Source organism: Chelonoidis abingdonii, chromosome 8 (assembly GCF_003597395.2).
Source record: "Chelonoidis abingdonii isolate Lonesome George chromosome 8, CheloAbing_2.0, whole genome shotgun sequence".
Taxonomy (NCBI): domain Eukaryota; kingdom Metazoa; phylum Chordata; order Testudines; family Testudinidae; genus Chelonoidis; species Chelonoidis abingdonii.
Window position 1 is genome coordinate 2,863,370 of NC_133776.1, and position 18,837 is coordinate 2,882,206.

Genomic DNA, 18,837 nt, shown 5'->3' on the forward strand with positions numbered 1-18,837 from the left:
TTTCCATCTCAAGGACTTTGCCAGGGAAAATAATCCCCAAACTAGATGATGGAGAAGTGAGGGGACCTTGTCCTTTTGTTTGTGTTCTAAATACTATGTACAGCTGTGCTGGGGTATAAGTGACAGGGCTGCTTGGAAAACATTGACCAAAACTTCTCACTTACAATGTAATAAAAGATGTCTCCTGCCTTCTGAGCCGCTCGGATACATGATCAGATCTACACAAAATGCTGTGGTCAGAGTTTGCTTATCCCGATTTAGAAAAATAACCCAGGCTCAGGCCAACTGTATGCTGCATACTTCCTCTGGCACAGCTCTGCCAGTCTGGGATGTGAAGAGGTGTAGTACCTGATCAACAAGCTGTGCTGGCAGAAGCCCCTCGGGAAGCCATAGCTACACCAGCAAAACGGTGCTTTGACTGGTATCCCTGAGATCACTCATGGGGGTGTGGTTTTACTATATTGGTAGGTAGTGCAGCTCCGCTGGCATAGCTGTACCCACACTAGAGCAGTATATTGGTGTTCTTAGACTAGTGAAGTGCTCCTAGGGTAGACGTAGCTTCATAAGTGTATATATAAAATCGGGGACTTTAAAATATGTTTGACAAGGAACCAGCTCTTTAAAAAAACCTCTTACGCTTGTTTTCTGATTTAACTCTGGAGGTGACCAATTTAAATGCCATGCATAGATTTGCTGGTTCTTGGCCACTGGATGGCAGAGGGTTGGTTTTGTTTTTTCTGGAGTTAGGTGTCGATTCAGCAAAGCACTTGCTTAATCATGTGAGTAATCCCATTAAAAGTTAAGCACGTTCCTAAGTACTTTTCTGAATCTTGAATGTAGAGCATTCTGAACCTGTGTCTCTTGTCTCTAGCCCACTGAAGTGTGTGATCCCTTTCCCCACAAAAACTGAAGATTTTCTTGTATGCTCATCAAACAGTCAGTTTGAGAGATTGAAATGACAAAACCAGATGGCACGAGCATCATGAAAAGTCCAGTGGGCTCCAAACAGCAGATCAGGTTGCTTATGTCATGCTAGTACACAAAGCTTTCAATTGTATGAATAGATGTTTGCTTGAAAGGCCTTTAAATAGATTCTTCCTCTTGGAGGAAAGGAGATGTGTAACGTTTGACAATAAAAATAGTCTCTCTTCCCATCACCCAAAACGGTGTGGAAGCTGGTAATCATGTTTTGTATGGCAAAGCATTTTTCTAAATGGCATGTGTATGCCTTTCTAGTATTGTGGCTGTGATTGGCTGCTGGGTCTATCTGCATGTGCTAAATTGCAGTCCTGGAGATCTGTGAAAACAACCCAGCAAAGCCAATCTCAGCTGGGAGCATGGAAGCTGCTGCTAATTTTGTGATGAGCCACCCACAGGCCCAGTGTGAGTCATTATCATTGTTTTGTTTTCCAGAATTCAGCAGTTCACGCGTCCAGGATCCAATCTCTGGATTATCTCCATACTTGTATTTGTTTTACATGGCTCTGTCTGGTTCGGGGAAAGGAATAGACAAACTAGTCCTTTTTTCTTTCTCAAAAGACACTTTAAAAAAATTATTTGTTCACCTCTTAGTCCCATCTTCCTGCTTTAATGCACATTAACTAGCGTTGCTTCCACTTAACCTTAAAACTTTCTCTGGTGCATCAGTCGGTAAGGAATAGTTCTCATGCTGATTATAAGGCTTTGCATCTTGAAAAGTGCTGGGCAGACACTAACTAATTAATCCCACAGTGGGGCGTGAAATATTTTGCCCATTTTAAAGACATTGAGATGAAGTGACTTAACCAAGGTCGTTCATCAGCTCTGTGTCAGAACCAGGATTAGCGCGTAGAAGTGTCTGTCTTCCTGGAACACGACTGGAAGTTCCCAGCTGGCGCTTATTACAAACTGGCTGAGAACCTCAGAGTACAGTCACCAGATTGTTGCGAGTGAGCCGTGTGGCTAGATCCCACTTGCTAGTGACTGGAGTCACTCACTGGAGAAACCCCTGCTGGCTTCAATCTCTTGTTACAGCTAGTCCCACCTGGAGCCACGAGAGGGCCCCGAACCCTGCTCTCAATCCGGCTGGGCCTGGGTAAAGTCCTAGTCACTGGCTCTAGCTCTGGGATGCTAGAGCAGACTCCTGGGCTCCGACCTGTAGCCGGCCACCCTTCCTTAGCATGTGGGCTGCTGGGCCATCTCCAGCCAACTGCCCTAGCCCCTAACGCAGTGCCTGAGCCTTCCCAAGTCCCCCCAGTCACTTTATACATGCTCCCTTGGGGCTGCACCTCAGCTGTTGCTCCTTCGTTTAACCCCTTGGGGACAGCATGACAGGAAAGCAAAGAACACAGGCTCAGCAGAGGAACTTCTCAGCCAGTCATTTTCGTCATAAAGCACTTGAGAGTTACAGACCTTTGAAAATCACAAAAGGCCAGAAGTGCGTCTCTGAGTCCGCTGTTCCTGTGAGTCCGAGGTTTGTCAGTGTTTCATGCTGCGCGGGTTCCCTCCTGCAAGCCCTTCCTGTGTGTGTGGCTGTGGCTGGCTCCCTGTTCAGAGCAGGGCCGTAGTCATGAAAAAGGTCCCTGTCGATGAGCCAGGTGCCCAAACTCTCAGTTTCCTACCCCGGGGCAGCAGAAAATCTGGAGCCAGCCCTGCCTTGACACAGCATCAGGCTTCGCGCCATCGCCACTCAGTTCAAATCTCTGCGTTTCAATTAATTTTCACCCCCATTTCCTCTGTCCTCCTGAGAATTCCTGACACAGAATATATCCTGGGATGGGTGGGGGGGACCCCAGCCCCCTGAACCATGCAGAGGTTTGATCCAGATAAGAACTGTGCAGCGTGAGCCCACCTGCACCAAATCAAAGCTGTGTGCCAGCTTATGGGTCTCAGCTCAGTGCATCTCCTGTCCCTGTCAATATGGGCCGCACTTTACCCCAGCATTTTAATTCCATGCTTCTTGATGGTTAAAACTGGCCTTGAAATCTACCCCAACTGATTTACATCAGATGCCAGTGGGGCTCAGGGTCTTAACTGTAACTGCTGGGTTTCTTGTTCAGTGTAACCTCTGTGCGATTTTTGTAAATATTTGATCAGTTGCTCCGGCAAACTTGTGAATACTTGGGTTCGGCTAAATTGGCTGCTACCGTGCTCAGGAGCTCTTGGTAAATGGGTGATGAATCATAGCAGCAGTGATACTGGATTTTCTTTTTTCTAGACCATACACAGAAGTTCAGCTTGCTTTTCTCTGTGCTTTTGTGTGTTGCCTGCTCTCTGAGCTTGTGGAGGTCTTTGTGATGAAGGCTTTGCCATTATTATTTTTAAATGAAAAAGCAGCACCCTCATGTGCTCTGTATGGAACCTGGTCCTTCTATCCCTGCATTTGCAGCCTTTGGTCATTAAATGCACTTCGCCCAAGCCATGAGCTTAATCTTAGATTGTTTGGCACGTATCCCAGTGTGGGGTCTTGACTGAGATCTGTCCTGGTTTGCAGTTCATTCACACCACCTATGTAGCTGGGGTGACGTGAGCGTCTGTATTCACTTTTTGTTAGCTCTTTGAGGTTAGAAAGGGGGAATTAGAGGAGTAAAATGACTTGTGCTGCCCCACAAATAAATACAGAAATGCAGTGAGGTGGGAGGAGCTTGTCAGTGTTTTATTGTAGGAAGCCGGATGCTTTGGTTTGTGAATGGATATTATGTCTGTTTGGCATATCTGGCTCTTGCTGAAAACAGTTATTTGGGAACTTAACACCACACAATTCATACACTGCAGATCAGTCTTGTGCCGTGTTAGTCCTCCAACTGGTCATTGGCACGATGACCGTCGCCCTCCACTGCGAATCCTAGGCTTTAGCCTTCCAGCGTAGGGCCGGAAATCATTTCTTTTCCCTGCAAAAATTGATGAAAACAAGTTTTTTCATTTTGAAAATGGTTTGTGTTTGTGTTTAAAAAAGCCCCCAAACATGGAATTTTTTGATGAAAATACGTTGAGTGTCAATGTCGTTTTTGTTGAATAGCCCTTTTATCATCCATATTTATTTGTATGCTCACAGTAGCCAGGAGACCCAGTCGTGTGCCAGGGTTGCGGCATGCTAGGCGCGCTACAGCACAAAAGAGAAAGATGGCCCTACGCCAAAGAGCTCAGAACCGGAGTATGGTTTTTGTGGGAAAACTATTTGGATGGGAAAATACAGCCCAGCTCTTTAGCCTTGCTTGTGTCTAGTGCCCTGGGGAAGAGACCTGAGCAGCGCTCCTGCCGTGAAGTGTTTCAGAGGGGAGAGGGATAGTCTCCACCAGAATCAGGGAAGGGTTAATAATGTCCATCATCCGCGCTCTGCCCTGCAGACTGACAGGTTACCTGTTGATTGACCCCAGTCTGTGTAATGACACCCAGCACCCGTAGAGGTCTTTCCAGCCATGGGCCGCAGGAGGGTAACGTCTCCATTTTATTTATGAGAAGTGAGAGGCAAGTGACTTGACTAAAGTCACATGCTGCATCAGTAGCAGAGTGGGGAGCAGAACCCAGGGCTTGTCACTCCTGGTCCTACCCAGGAGCGGTGCCACAGTTTTTGCCGCCCTAGGCGGCAGCATTCCTCCTCTGAGCATTCGGTGGCGGGGGTCCTTCCACTCCACGTTTTCGGGGCACTTCGTCGGCGGGTCCTGGAGAGAGTGAAGGACCTGCTGCTGAATTTCTTCCTAAGGCCCAAAGTGGAAGGACCCCTGCTGCCGAATTTCTGCCGAAGGGGGCAAAATGCCACACCCCAAATCCTGCCACCCTAGGTGACTGCCTAGGGTTGCCGAGTGGAAGCGCTGGCTCTGGTCCCACCCCCTCTATCCCCTAGACTCAGATGCCTCCGTGTGTGGAGCTGACAGACACAACTGCTGGCTCTTCGCCGTGGGAGGTTACCACCTAAATTAGCCCTAAGATGGCAGGGGTGAGAGAACCTCAGCCAGCAAAGGAACCGACACAGAGCAAAGCGTGAACAAAGGTGGTAGATTGCCAGCCGAAGCAGTGCTGGGATGTTGTGTGTGCTGGGCTGGAGGAGGAGTTCTCCCATAGTCTCAGCAGACAGACAATGGCAGCGTGATGGTTTCACATGGAAACTGGGAGGGGATTGTAGCTAGATGCAAAAGGCTAGTGCAGTGAAGCATCCATGTGGGACCTCAAACACCTCCCCCTGACTCGGGCCTTGAGTCCGCGGTCCATGTATTCACAAACGCAGCCCATGGCTGTGTGTTTGGTGACTGTGATCTGAGGTCACTAGGGAGCTAGGAAAGCTGCAGATCATCGTCCCCCTACCACGCCCTGTGGCCTCATAATATACCCACCCCTACAGATATTTCAGGTAGGGCTGGCAGGGCTCATGTGGTAAGAGGGTCTGGCTGGAATTGGAGGATAGAGTTCACCAAACCTGACCCTCTGCATAAGTCACGGCTTGGCTGGGGAGGGGTCGTCAGTTCTTTCCCTTGCACAGTCTGGATGTGGCAGCTCTGTTTCTCTGCTACCCCTCCTCCAGCTAATTCTGTGCAGACCTCAGAGAACAGCCAGCAGTGTGTGTCTCTCGCTCCAGTACGGACGGCAGGCATGTGACTGTAGAAGGGAGAAAGGCAGAGTATCTCTATTATTTATGGACAATATTCATTTGGCTGGTAGGATGCCACTGGGATTCAGCACTGGAGAGGGAAGATGAAGGCTGCATTTGCAATTGGCTGAGCACGTTTGTCTGTTAACTGACAAGTCTTGGATCTCATTTGTAACCAGAATTTCTCCTGCTGCCTGAGTCCTTTTGGATTAATTCTGGGACGTCCTGCTCACTAGGTCATGTGCAAGAAGCTGCAGGAGTGTGGGGTGATAGACCCAGAGCCTCATTTCTAGTAGAGAGGACCAGTGGGAGCAGCCCTCTTGGTGGACAAGTAACACATCCCCTGTGGCTTTGGAGACAGCCTAGGAGCTTGGTGCACTGCAGAGAAATGGGCTGAACCCACTTTCTTTGGCTTCCCTCTAACATGAATGACTCTCTCGGTCCAGGGAAGGAATGTGGTCTAGTGGTGGTGGATGGGAACTGGCGGTTAGGACTCCTGGGTCATCTTATTGGCTCTCACTGTAGCTCCGTGGCCGCTTACTGCTGCCCGAATACCCCACTGTGGCCCTTCTGCCTCTATTTCCCCTTCACTCAGCCCCCTGTAAGAACTCAGTCTCCAGTGACCTTCTAAGCTCAGATCCTTCCATTCACCCTTCAGCTGTTCCCCTCTGGCTGGCAGCAGAATTTGTCAAAAATCAAAACTCCAAAAGAAACAGAGTCTTGCAGCTCCTCTTCCCTTCATTAACTCTCAGCCTCGCTCCTCAGAGCCATTCCTCCCACCAGCCCCAGCTCCACACAGGGTGGCAATTCTGAGGTGGCCACAAGAAAAGGGGCAAGTTCCCTGGGGATGCAGAAGCTGATCAAAATGTGCAGCTAGCCATGGTTTTGTCTTTTTAATTCTGGCTTAATTCTTTCTAACCGGGGCTGTCTTAGAGGCCTTGTTGTTAAGGGGCTGGGCGGGAAATCGGGAGAGCTGGGTTCTGGCATTGGCTGTGCCACAGACTAGCTATGTGACCTTGAGAAAGTCACTTCACCTCACCCCTATGCTTCCACTGCCCCATTGGAAAATGGACCTAATCACGAGCTGTTGGCCAGGCGGTCGTGACACTAATGTAATGCAGAGAGAGTGTATGGAGAGCGCTGATGGAAGTTGCTGTGCAAGTTTAATTTTTTATTCTGATTCTGACCAATGAAGTTGACCGCCTGTGTTGGGGCTTTAGGTTTTTAGTGCAGTATATGTTGGGAAAGGTCTTAAAGTGTGGCAGATCAGTCCGAGTCTTGCTTTAAGAGACATTTTGGGAAACCAGGTCAGATGGCAGGGGCCTGTGGTAAATAGTCCAAGCCTTGGAAACCTCAGGCAAAAAGGTGTTTAATTTTCTGTAAGGTTCCCTAGAAGTGCAGCCTAATGGAGAATATGCAGGCTGTCTCTAAGGCAATTGCTTTGTAAGAGTTTGAAAGCTCTGGGAGGATTGCAAAGTGGCAATCTGACAACTTTGCTGTAGTATGCAGTGTGGTTGTAGCCACGTCAGTCCCAGGACATTAGGGGAACAAAGCAGAGCTCTGTGTGGCTCAAAAGCTTGTCTCTCACCAACAGAAGTTGGTCCAATAAAAGATATTCGCTTCCACACCATAACTCTGATATAGCACTGGTGGAACTCCAGATAGGTCCCTTTCTTACCAAAAGTTTCTTGTTCAGTGAAAGTTTCTAACACTGCATCAAATCCAATGTCATTTATAGGACACTGTGGGTGCAAAGTGATGGTTTTTTGTGGTGGGATAAAGAAAAGTTTGCATCAACTATTAGTGGAAATATATCTGGGAGCTTTTTCTTTGTAAATGTTTCAGTGAAAACAGGGTTTGTCTGAGGTTCAAACCTGGTCCTGCACAATTTTCATCATTATACTAGTACATGGGTGAAATGGACCATGATCTCGATTAGCAAAGCACTTAATTTTAAACACGTTCATCAGTGTTTTGCTAAATCAGGGACTATCAAAAGAAATGAGAGTGACCATATTTTAATAGTTTCAGCTAAATGCAATATGTGAGCGCTCTGGTGAAAAAGTGGCTTTCACTGTAAAACACTTCAATGGTAATTATAGACAAGGTCTGACAAATAAGGATGGTAAATGTTAATAATGTTTGTACTCTGATGATATCTCTTTAAGGTGACTGGAAACATTCCCTTGTGCATTCCCATTTTAACCTCTGTATAATTTTGTTTCAAACACGTGCAAGAAGTTCTTTAAACCAAAGTTTTCTGGACCGTGCCAGTAGAAATGTGAGTCTCTTTCAAAACTTCCAGGGAATTGGTTCTGGAAGGGGAGGTCGGTGGGGAAGAGCTGTTTCTTTTTCATGGTCAGTGTGTTCTGCAGCATTTTTTGCTTTCTGATGACTAAACTGCTCTGTATTTGAATTTGGAAACTATTGCAAGAGTAACACAAACGAGGCTTGATTTTGAAAAACGTAGTCATAATTGTTTGCCTGATCTGTGTGTGCAATTACCATGATTACTACTGAGAGTGGCCATCGGAGAACACAGTGTTGGAACTCTCTCTCTCATCTATTTTCAGTCGGTTGTTTCTGAAGGTGCTGGTCCCTGGGAGATCTAAATGCCGTGCATGTTAGTTTAATTTATATTGTGTCTACTCTTGTGATCTCCTACCACTTCCACATTTTCACTTTTCCTTTTCATTCTACTTCCCTCACATTTTCTCTTTGTCCCCCCATTCTATGCTGTCTGAGGGTGGTGCGTTTAGTGAAGTGCTGACTCTTCCTATTTAAAGAGATTCAGATTCTAATCTGTCCTCTATAGGTTCTGGTACCATCCTCATCGCTGTCCTGTTTGAGCACCTTCCAGTCATGCATGAAGCACTGTCCAGATTGAGATTGTTGCATGGCTCAGTTCCTCATCTCACCGGGGGAGAATTGTGTGTGCAGTGGAGTGCTTGGTTTGGCAGGCTTTGGGGTGTCTGTGTTTTCAATGTACCTGCTGACACAATGATGGACACGGTATGACTGCCCAGAAAGGTAGCATGACTCGGTTCTGTATAGTGATGGCTTATAGTGTAATGGGGCTCTAGAGAGGCAGAAGGAGTCATCCTTGCACCTGGTTTGGGTTTAGGGCTCAGGGATTTGGGCACTAAATGGCGCCATTGGCATGAGATTCACTTTCCTTGTTAGATTTTCCTTTGCTATGGGTTGCAACTGGATCAAATCCAGAAAACTGGCGCCTCTTGGTTTGAGATATGGCTGGGATCAAAACTGTGGAGGGAGGATAATAATGATTCTGCTACATAAGACAAGCTTCCTCTTGAGCATTAATCCAGAGGAGAGAGAAGCACACTGGCCAGTTCCTGGTGGGTGTTTGTCATTTCTCTATCAGCATGAAGTTAGTACTCCAGGTCTGGCCTGATAACGCAACAAGCAGGAGTCCTCTGTTCAGCCCAGGTCAGGGACAAAACAGGGCTTCCTGCCCTGTCAGTGTTTCAGCACAGTGACTTCGAGGAATGACGTCCGGGGGTGGTGCACGCTCAGGACCTTTTCAGCCCTTGGTGTCTTTGCTGAGTGTGCTGGCTGGGAACTGCTGAGACAGTGACATGTTTCACACGGGCCAGCAGATGCCTGTTAGCTCTTGCAAACTCCTGGCCAAAGCTAGGATCGATCCAGTGACACAAAATACTTTACCAGTGCCAAACAAGGGTCCTTTCCTAGGACTCAGTCCTTTCACTCCTAGCCAAATTCTCCCCTTAATTTGGGTATGAGAACAATTGTAGAGGGAATATTAGCATGTGGAGTAAAACCCTAGGGTCAGGGAGATTTCATTTGCCACCAGTTCCAAACCCTGTTGTTTCTCCTGTACATCACACTTCAGGCAAAATAGTTCTTGCCATCACTACCGCTCCCCAGAGCATCGTGCTCGACACTCCGCCTTGTACTGGGTGAGCTGCTGCCGCCCCTTCCAACCGTATAATTACAGATATATAATTTGGCAGCAGAGAAAGTGGTGAGTCAGCCATCTTCACCGGCCTTTGAAAGGCAAGTTCTCGTCCATTCAGAATTCTCACCAGCATGCAGCCTGAATCGTAAAGGAGCTGCATCTGCCCAGGGTACAGTCAGGAGCGTCACAGAATCCAGAGGCCACAGGGAAGCTCCTGAAACTAACTTGATTTGACCATATGGTTGAGCAAACCAAGGTCCCCCACCCATATCTGTGTCAAGCCTTGCAAAATTATTCACTATGATAGACACTAATCTGAATCCAGGATCGTGGTGGTGGTACGAAGCCAGCCCCAATGCATAGCCTCTGATGCTAGCTAGAAAGAATCGCCTTATACACAGCAATCCCCTGAGGAGACAGTATTGGGCCAGCTTTAGAGATGGAGAAAATGACACACGAAGAGGTTAAGTAGCTTGCCCATGGTTCTTCAGCAAGAGCTGGGAAATGAAGCCAGATCTGACCTCAGTCCCTTGCCTTAACCACTAGACAGCACTCCCACCAGAGTTATGGCATGAAGGAGGATCCTCCAGAGGCATGGGAGAGCTCAGTGGTATCACAGTTCTTATATGGAACATAAGATCTGCTGTACGGTGTGACCATCGCTCCAGCAGGCCTGCTAGGACCCACACCTCCAGTAATGCTCTTTCCACTACTTGATGCATCAAAGGAAGATGCCAAATAAAGCAGAGGGCTGAGAGGGAGGAGGCTTGGAGAGGATGATTGACTTCTTCCTTGTCCTCTTAGCCTGCACTATCTGCCTTTCTGGAAGATACGCTTCAGCCAAACATGGACACAAGTCATTGGGCTCCACCCTGGGGTAGCTGGGTGAAATGTAATGGCCCTTGATATGCAGGAGGAGATCTAATGGTCCTTTGGTCCTTTCTGACCGTGAATCTATGAATCCTTCTACCAGGGCAGGGAAATGGGAATTTCTTAGGAAGACAATGCAGCCCCAAAGGCATCAGCCATATGCAGGTGCTCCGATCCCATTTCAGTAGCTTGTGGGTTTACAGGAGGAAGGCTGGGTACTCACTGGGAGGGTTGAATAGATAGAAATCAGTCTGACAACCATCTGTGCTTGTGTCTGACAAGTCTGGGCAAGTTACAAACCTTTCGAATCAGAATCCTGGAGAGAGGCCGGCCCTCTGACTTCCACATCCTTTAGGGGTGCAGGGTATAAAGCAGTTCGTAGCCAAGTTCTCTGGATCATGAGTGTTTTCTCTCTGTGCCATCCGACCTGTGTCGACTGTAGAACTTGTTTGGCCTATGACATGGAATGGAAGGGTAACAGGGATAGATGCTGTGGCAGAGCTTTGTGAGGGCTGTCTAATTACAGCATGCTCGTTAGGTCATTTGCTGAACATTGCTGGATTTTAGAGAAGCCAGGTTCTTATCTGGACTTGCTGTATGCAGGCAGGAGAACAGGGTGGGTATTTCACTAGCCCCAATCCTGGAATGAGTAAAGAGGCAGTGCCTGTGCAATAATACACGTTTGTCCTTACTTTCCTTGGAAAGTCTCAGGGGACCTTACAAACATCCATCTCACTGGGAAGTTTGTGGCTGGACCAATGGCAACACTTGTTTACCCACAATCCCTTGCAATAACCTGGAATGCCATAAAATGTTGACCACACTGCTAGCAGTGATGGGTAAGGGGATGGGGATATCAGCAGGTGTCTGCCGTGTAGCAGACTGCACTTCAAAATGACTGCTCAGTCCAGGCTAGATCTTAAAGGGACCCTGTACAGGGCCATTAGGCAACCCAGGCAGTGTTGGTCAGAAGCCAGAGCAAACCAAAGAGCTGTCTAAGTCCAGAAGCCTCAGTGGAGAGTCTCCTCTTTATTAATTACAGCCGAGTCTTCTCTCTCCTCTCCTGTGGGGAAGAGGCTCCAGGACTGATTACACTTGCCCCACTGAAGGCTTTGTATGTTACGCTGCTTTACGTGGGCTGAGCTCGTCAGTGACGTGTTCCTGTGGGGGCTCTGGCAATGTGCCTTGACTCCTTCCATTCAGCAGTATTGGGGAGAGGGTGAAATAGGATCTGGATGCCAATTTGAGCCTGGAAGGTACTGATCTCCCCCACCCCCTCACCACAAATGACTTGCTCAGCAGCAAATCCTGGATGCAGCAGAGGAAAGTTCTGCAGTAGCTGAAATAGGTCCCATCTGCTTCTCTCTCCTTAAAGCTGAGGTGTCATCTGAGCAGGAGGGGCCCTAATGGGGATTGTACACAATAGCTTGTTCCACTGTGTGATACACCTGGGGATGCTAGTCTAGGGCCCTCAGCATCATCCCTGGAACCATATGTGTTACTCTGGGCTGCGGTTTTGCTCCTGGGAGAGTCACTTTCCTAAGTGTCACCTATGAATGATGTTGCCTAATGGAACATGATTCAAACATAATTGAAGTCACTGGTGCTTCCTGCCTGAAACTGGAGAACCTTTTTTTCATTTAGTCTGACATTCCACCACAAATAAGTGGGGTGTTTACAATTAGCCTGGTGGGCCACCCATAGCTCCGGGCACTTCTCTGGTCTTGGTTATGGTTAAAAAGGTTCTTCCAATCAGTCTGATGCTTTTGCACGACTGCCTGATTCCAGCGAAGCAGCTAATCTAGCCAGTTTTAGAGGGGCTGGCAATTTCCCGACAACATGTTTTTCCAGTGGAAAACACTGATTTATCAAAACTCAAATCGTTTCTGGGAAATGGGCAGGTTTGAGGAATCTCCAGATTCAAAAATTGTTTGAAAAACATTTTGAAATTGTTGAAAGATCCCATTTTTGAGATTTTCAAAATGAAAAGTTTCATTCTCTTTGGTCTGAAACAGCTTTTCGTTTTGCAACTGTAGTTCCCTTATGCTAAAAGGTTACAATTAAAAAAGGTCAAATTCACAACAAGATGTTTTGTTTGACTGAATCCAAAAACTTTTGACAGTTCAACCTTTTTTGTTGTGATTTGGGGGGTAAGAGAGAAAAGTTTAAATATCTCAAATTCCTGCAGGATAGGAAAATCATTTCCTGCTTGGCTCTGTCCAGCCCCCTCTGCTTCAACAGATCCAAAGATATTTTCATCAGTTTGGAGGTAAAAATTGTATCCAAGATCTTAAAAAATGAGTGTCTAAAGTTGAGAGGGGGGGGTGTGTGTGTGTGTCCCCAAAGCCACTGAAGGGATTTAAATAAATATGTCATTGACATTATTGGAAGATGTGTCCAAATCTCCTAGTCTGCTTTGCAAATCTCAACCTGATTTAGGTACCTGCATTTTGAAAGCACTGAACACCTATCAGTTCCCACTGATTTCAGTGAAAGCTGCTGGATGCTCAGCATGCTAGGCTATCAATAGTTAAATGCCTAAATATGGACTTTAGTGATACACACCTATTTGTTGGAAATCTTTGCCTGTATCGTTAGATCCTTTAACTTGTTTTTATCTGTATTATGACCTGTTAAAGCAAAACAAAAGAAGAAGCTGAAAAGCATAGCTCAGGAAGTGTTCATAGTGAGGGCTGAAATACCTATTCCTGGGTCTTTCTGAGGAGAGGGAAAACTGAGATGCTTAAATTGTAGAAGAATTGCCATACCTGTTTGGACCAATGGTCTGTCTAGTCTGGTACCCTGGGCCAGATGCCGCACTGGCAGTGGAAAGGGGACTTAAAATTAGTGTAAATGTAACTTAATGCCCCTTCATGCTGTCAGAGTCATACAAAGGATCCTTAGTCTAACTGAGAATCGGGCCCTGCATCTGACAATAGCCAGCCCCAGACACTTCTGAGGATGGTGTGGCATGCCCTGAGCAGACAACGTATGCCATACCATTCCCAGGGAGAAATTCCTTCCTAACCCTCTCTTGTTGCTTTTGTCATGAAGCATGATGGTTGCCACCCCTCTATGAATGTTTATCCTCGTTAGTATAAGTGTGCTTGAGTCTCTTCTGGCTCCCAGAATGTTTGAACGAATCTGCTTTGTAGTCCCGCTAAGTGCTTTCCCTACGTGTGGCAATGAGTTCCACAGGTTACCCACACGTTATGTGTATGTATTTGAGACTATATCCCTCTTACCAATTTGGAATGCAGAGTCTCTTACTTTAGTTTCCTATCCCCAATGCCAGGATGATTTCCCCACGGTGCAGCAGCTGGCCCCAGGCCCTGACCCCAAAATTCTACTCTGGGTGGGGCCGCTGCCAACATGACTTGCCTACTAGAGCTTCAAATGGTGAAATCACTTGTCCCATCACCCGTGTAGATTATTACACAACAGCATGATGGCACCCACTGCAGCCCAGAGATGGCCTCTTCTCTGCCCCGAAGGCATTGCTGCAGGATTTGATGCTCTTTGGCATTCATCTGTAATCAGAATCATAAAAATTACAGGGTTGTGAGTTCAATCCTTGAGGGGGCCACTTAGGGATCTGGGGTAAAAATTGGTCCTGCTAGTGAAGGCAGGGGGGCTGGACTCGATGACCTTTCGAGGTCCCTTCCAGTTCTAGGAGATTGGTATATCTCCAATTATTACCTATACATAGATCTGGAAGGGACCTCAAAAGTCACCTAGTCCATCTCATCACGCAGAGGCTGGATTAAGTAAACATAGAACATCCCTGACAGGTGTTTGTCTTGACAGTTCTTAAACACCTCCAATTATGGGGGTTCCATAACACCCTTCAGGTAACTTGTTCCAGTGCTTAGCTACCCTTAGAACTAGACGTTTTCCTTCATACCGAAATCTGCCTTGCTGCAGACTATGCCAATTCCTTCTCATCCAAGCCTCAGTGGACAACAGAACAAATGATTGTCGTCCTCTTCATAACGGCCCTTAGTATAGCTGAAGATTATCAGGTCCCCTCTCCCCGTCAGCCTTCTCATCTCTAGTCTAAACACGGCCAATTCTTTCATCCTGTCCTCATAGGTCAGGTTTTCTAAACATTTCATCATTTTTTGTCGCTCTTCTCTGGACTCTCTCCAATTTGTCAACATCTTTCTTAAAGATAGCACCTGAAACGGGGCACAGCACTCCAGCTGAGGCCTCCCTTGTGCCGAGTAGAGCAGGACAGACGCTATTCCTGTTAATACATCCCTTGCCTTTTTCGCCGCAGCGTAGCCCTGGGGTGTGTTTTTAATTTGTGATCCACTAGAACCCCCAGATCCTTTTCTGCAGCCCTGCTGCCCAGCCAGTTATTCCCCATTTTATATTTGCCCATTTTATTTTTCCTTCCTAATGGTAGTACTTTGAATTTGTCTTTATTGAATTTCACCTTGTTTTCAGACCATTTTCTAACTTAAGTCCATTTTTAAGTTCTAATCCTGCCCTCCAAAGGACTTGAAACCATGGATATGGTCTGAAGAGTGTCTGTATAAAAGAGCACCTTGATCCTCAATGAATTTGCTCTCTGCGTATTCTCAGAGGCCGTGGCTGATTGCTTTAGGGACAAAAACAAGTCTCTGCTACTCCTGTTCAGCTAGCAGAACTGTTACTGCTCTGAGAGAGTGAGCTGGATTCCATCTATTCTTGAGTGTCAACAGAATTGTTAACTAAGTTCCAATTGCAAGGTCAAATCCTGCCTGCCGTCCCACCCCTGATACCTCACTGACAACAGTACAGGGATGACTGAGGACACAATGTAGGCAGGAGAACCCCTGATGAATGAATACAGGTGAGTTCTGTGTGGCAGACTGCTAGAAGCCATCTTCCCATTTAAGTTATACCTACTGTGTGTGAGAAGGACCTGTCCATCCTAACTACCTAAAGTTTCACTACCAGCTAAAGCCTTTTAAAAGCTTTCTCCTTGGCTGCTGGAAAAAATCCCAAATCCTCTCTCCCTGGTGAATGGAAGCAGGTGATTGCTAAGGCACTTACTCTGAGAGGCATAGCAAGAGTCAAAAACAACAGCGTGGACTGATTTGATTCCATCTGGGACCTTTCATGAGATCTTCCCCCTCCTCTGGTTTTCTGTGGTCTCTGTTTTGTTTTCTCTTTCCTTCCCTTCTCCCACCCTTTTTTTTTTTTTCTGCTCTTCAGCGTTTGGGATGAGCCCTGCATGTAAAGATTTCATCTTGCAGGCGTATAATTATTCTGTTCAAACAAGACAATAAGGAGACAATTCTCACAATAGCATGTTTATCTTAATGAAGCTGTTACCCCCCAAGTTCTGCCTTTCCTTTTGCTGACTCTGGCAACTTGCAAAGTCCTGCTCGCATGGCTTCTATGAAACCAGTAACAATTAGGAAGAAAAAAAGGAAAAGCTTTTTAAGATGTAAACTAAGGGCATCGGCTGTGGACGTTACGGCGGGTCTGGAAGCACAGAGGCCCAAGTGTCCTTTCAGAGTGGGACTGCTCTTCAATATGTCCGAGTACCTTTCCACCATGTAACAAACATCATTCCACAGCTGGAAAGGCTAATGAAGTTGCAGCTGGCAGCTCTCTCCAACGCCAGCGGCTGACCTGCCTCTGTACCTCTGGTAATGGTTTTGGGGTTTCTCTGAGCGGGAGTGCCTATCGCTATAAAATATTCATTGCTGTACACAGCAATCATTACTCGTGCCTGGTGCACACCGGACTGAAAGCCCAGCTCAGGAGTCTCAGCTTAGCCAGCAGCAAACACCACATCCAGGAGACGCTTGCTGTTACTTGCAGAGAGAGGGAGTAATGATCCGGGGGGAGCGGGGAGAGTCCTTCTCTCCTGCCGCCCCTCCACCTTCTTTCTTTCTGCATCCAGGACTCTCAAAGCAACCATCACTCTGGAAATCACTGATGTTTATTTAAGAGGTTTAAAACAAAAAAATCTCAGGTCACCCTGTCTGCCGCTGCGCAGGGCCCCTGCAGATGTTCACGAGAGTGTCATTGGCAGTTATTGCGCAGTGGTTGGAGGCTGGTGGTAGGTGTTAGGGGTGGGGTTGGGGCAGAGAAGGGTGCTGCTTTTCCCACGTGCTGGTGCTTTCAACGAAGATACACGTCGTTAGAAGGCAAACAAGCCCCCGACTCTGCCTCCGGGCGGCTCAGGTCTGTTTGCAGCAGGCTGGCCGTGTTTGCTTTGTGGGCGCCTGTGCTTTTAAGAGACCTGAAAGCACTGGCTGTGTTTGTGCAGCTGCACTTGAAAAGCAGCCTGTCAGGTCCTGTTAACAGGAGAAAGCTGCCAGCTTCATTAAGTTAATTGTGCCTCAGGCCTTTGCTCTCGGCTCCTGCTTTAACGAGAAGCCAACGCATCCACCGGATGCCTCCCTGTGGCCTATCTGCAGCATTACCACCCAGAGCCAGTGCCATGGAGCTGGGGCTGCAGGCAAACCAAAGGGTGGGAGAAACATGGCCAGGGAGTCACCTCTGTGGGCCGAGCTCTGCTCCGTTATATGGGGGTCTAGCTAGAGCGACTCCCACTTCAGTGGATTCCTCCCCGTTTACACCAGTGGAACCACAAGCTGCTTTCAGCCCTGCTCCTTCACACCGCAGCGTAAACCTCCGAGCAAGCGCAGGACACGTGGAGTTAGAAAGGAGGCCCAAAGCTCCTTTAAACAGCAGAGGAGGCAGCTCTAAAAAGCGTGGCTGGCTCTGAGACTTGCCCAAATCAACCCATACACAGAAGTGGCTTAAAACGTTCATCCTATGCGGACGTGCTCGAACTCGCTACATGAACCTGCTCAAACTCGCTACATGAACCTGCTCGAACTTGGAACATGAATCTGAATCTGGGCCGTTCCTGTTGCTCCAGTCACTGCAGTGTCATTCTCCACTGAAAAGGCAGCTCAGTTGCTCTGTGCCCAGTGCTTCTGTGTATAAAGCATGGGGCAGCTGCAAGGGAAGTGAGTGGCAGCTGCTAAGAGATTTTCTTAGGGGCATGTAAGCCGGTCGGTTCGGGCCTCGTCCCCCTCAGGTGCGGCAGGGAGCCAGGGCGCCTCCTTACAGGGCATAACTCCCGTTGGAAGCTAAAAGGGTGGGAGGCAAAGTCCCTCTTGCCCCCGTAGGTCCCTCTTGCTGAGGGGCGCAGGGGAGACCGTCCCAGGAAGGCACAGGGTGTATGAATTTAATCTGTGCCCTACTCCCACAGCTGTGTGCCAGGGCCCGGCAGATTCCCAGCCTGCCTTGCCAGCGATGATCCAGAATTACAATGACTGATTATTCACAACTAGCCTTTGTCTTTTCAGTATGGACAAGAAGGTGTTTCTGGGACTGTGGGAAACATAACTGCCTGTGGCATGAATATGAGAGATGGGAACATGCCACACAGCGCGTCTCCATTTCTGAGCGTCCCCAGTAGCGGATGGGGTTAGGCCCCCTACCGAAACCCCAAGCCTGAGTCCAAGGAGAGACAGACGAGCCTCTGTTGTGGTCTTGGAAGCCACAGCCCAGTAAGGCCCTGGGGCACCAGCGACATATCCCTGTAGAGGACCGAACTCGACCCAGTGCTTGCCCTAGCCTGCTGGCTGGGCAGTGTGGGGGGCTGGGGGAGGAGCACATATAAGATGGATGGACAGACTTGCCACCGGCTCCGTTCCCCTGTGCACGAGCAGCCAGAAAAGGCTCTTTGGGCTGCAGCGGCTGCTGTGAAAGATCGTGGGCAGCTCCTGTTTATCTAGCTTTGCTCTTTACTCCAGTTGCTGGTGGAACGACCAGGGTTGGGTGAACTAGAAAATTTGGTAGCTGATATTTTGCTGCCAGTTGAAATGGTTGGCGGCTGTCCTTTCAATGGCACAGTGGGATTTAAAGTGCAGATGGATATTTTCTCATCCGCTGCTTTGCAGATGGAGCTGCAACAGATGGTATTTATTTTGTAACGATCAATACAAATTTGTTTTAAAAAAAGCTGGGAGCGTAACAGGAGCAATCACTGCCAGTTAATGCCTACACGTAAAAATATGGATCCAGCGTTAAATTCTGCTCTAGTGTAAATCCAGTGGACACCCCCCCCCACCTCCAACTGCTGTGGAACTACTCTGGATTTACACCAGTGTAACTGACAGCAAAATCTGGCCTTTTCTCTCTCTCATTGGCATTAACATAAAGATATGCCATTAGATGCATTGGGTCTGATTCTGCGGCAGCTTATACTAGGGCAACTCCATTGTCTTGACTGCAGCTACTCCTGGGTCACCCTGGTATAATTCATATCAGAATGAGGCCCACTGTAGGGTTTTTTGTTTTTTTTTGTAATTAGTTGTGAAAAGTTCCATTTCTGTAGATGGCTGGAAATCCGGGAAATCTATTTAAAGCTAAGAAATCTGCATGGATCTCCTAATTGCATCAAGTGGCACACAACTAACGAGGTGCTATCTAGGCCTGTTTTTTTTTT

General features: G+C 47.6%; 1 protein-coding gene across 2 annotated transcripts in view; it reads left to right on the plus strand.

Annotated features, from left to right (window-relative positions):
* Positions 1 to 18,837, plus strand: part of FGF12 (fibroblast growth factor 12) — a 315,529-nt gene that overhangs the window by 155,974 nt on the left and 140,718 nt on the right. The window lies entirely within an intron of this gene.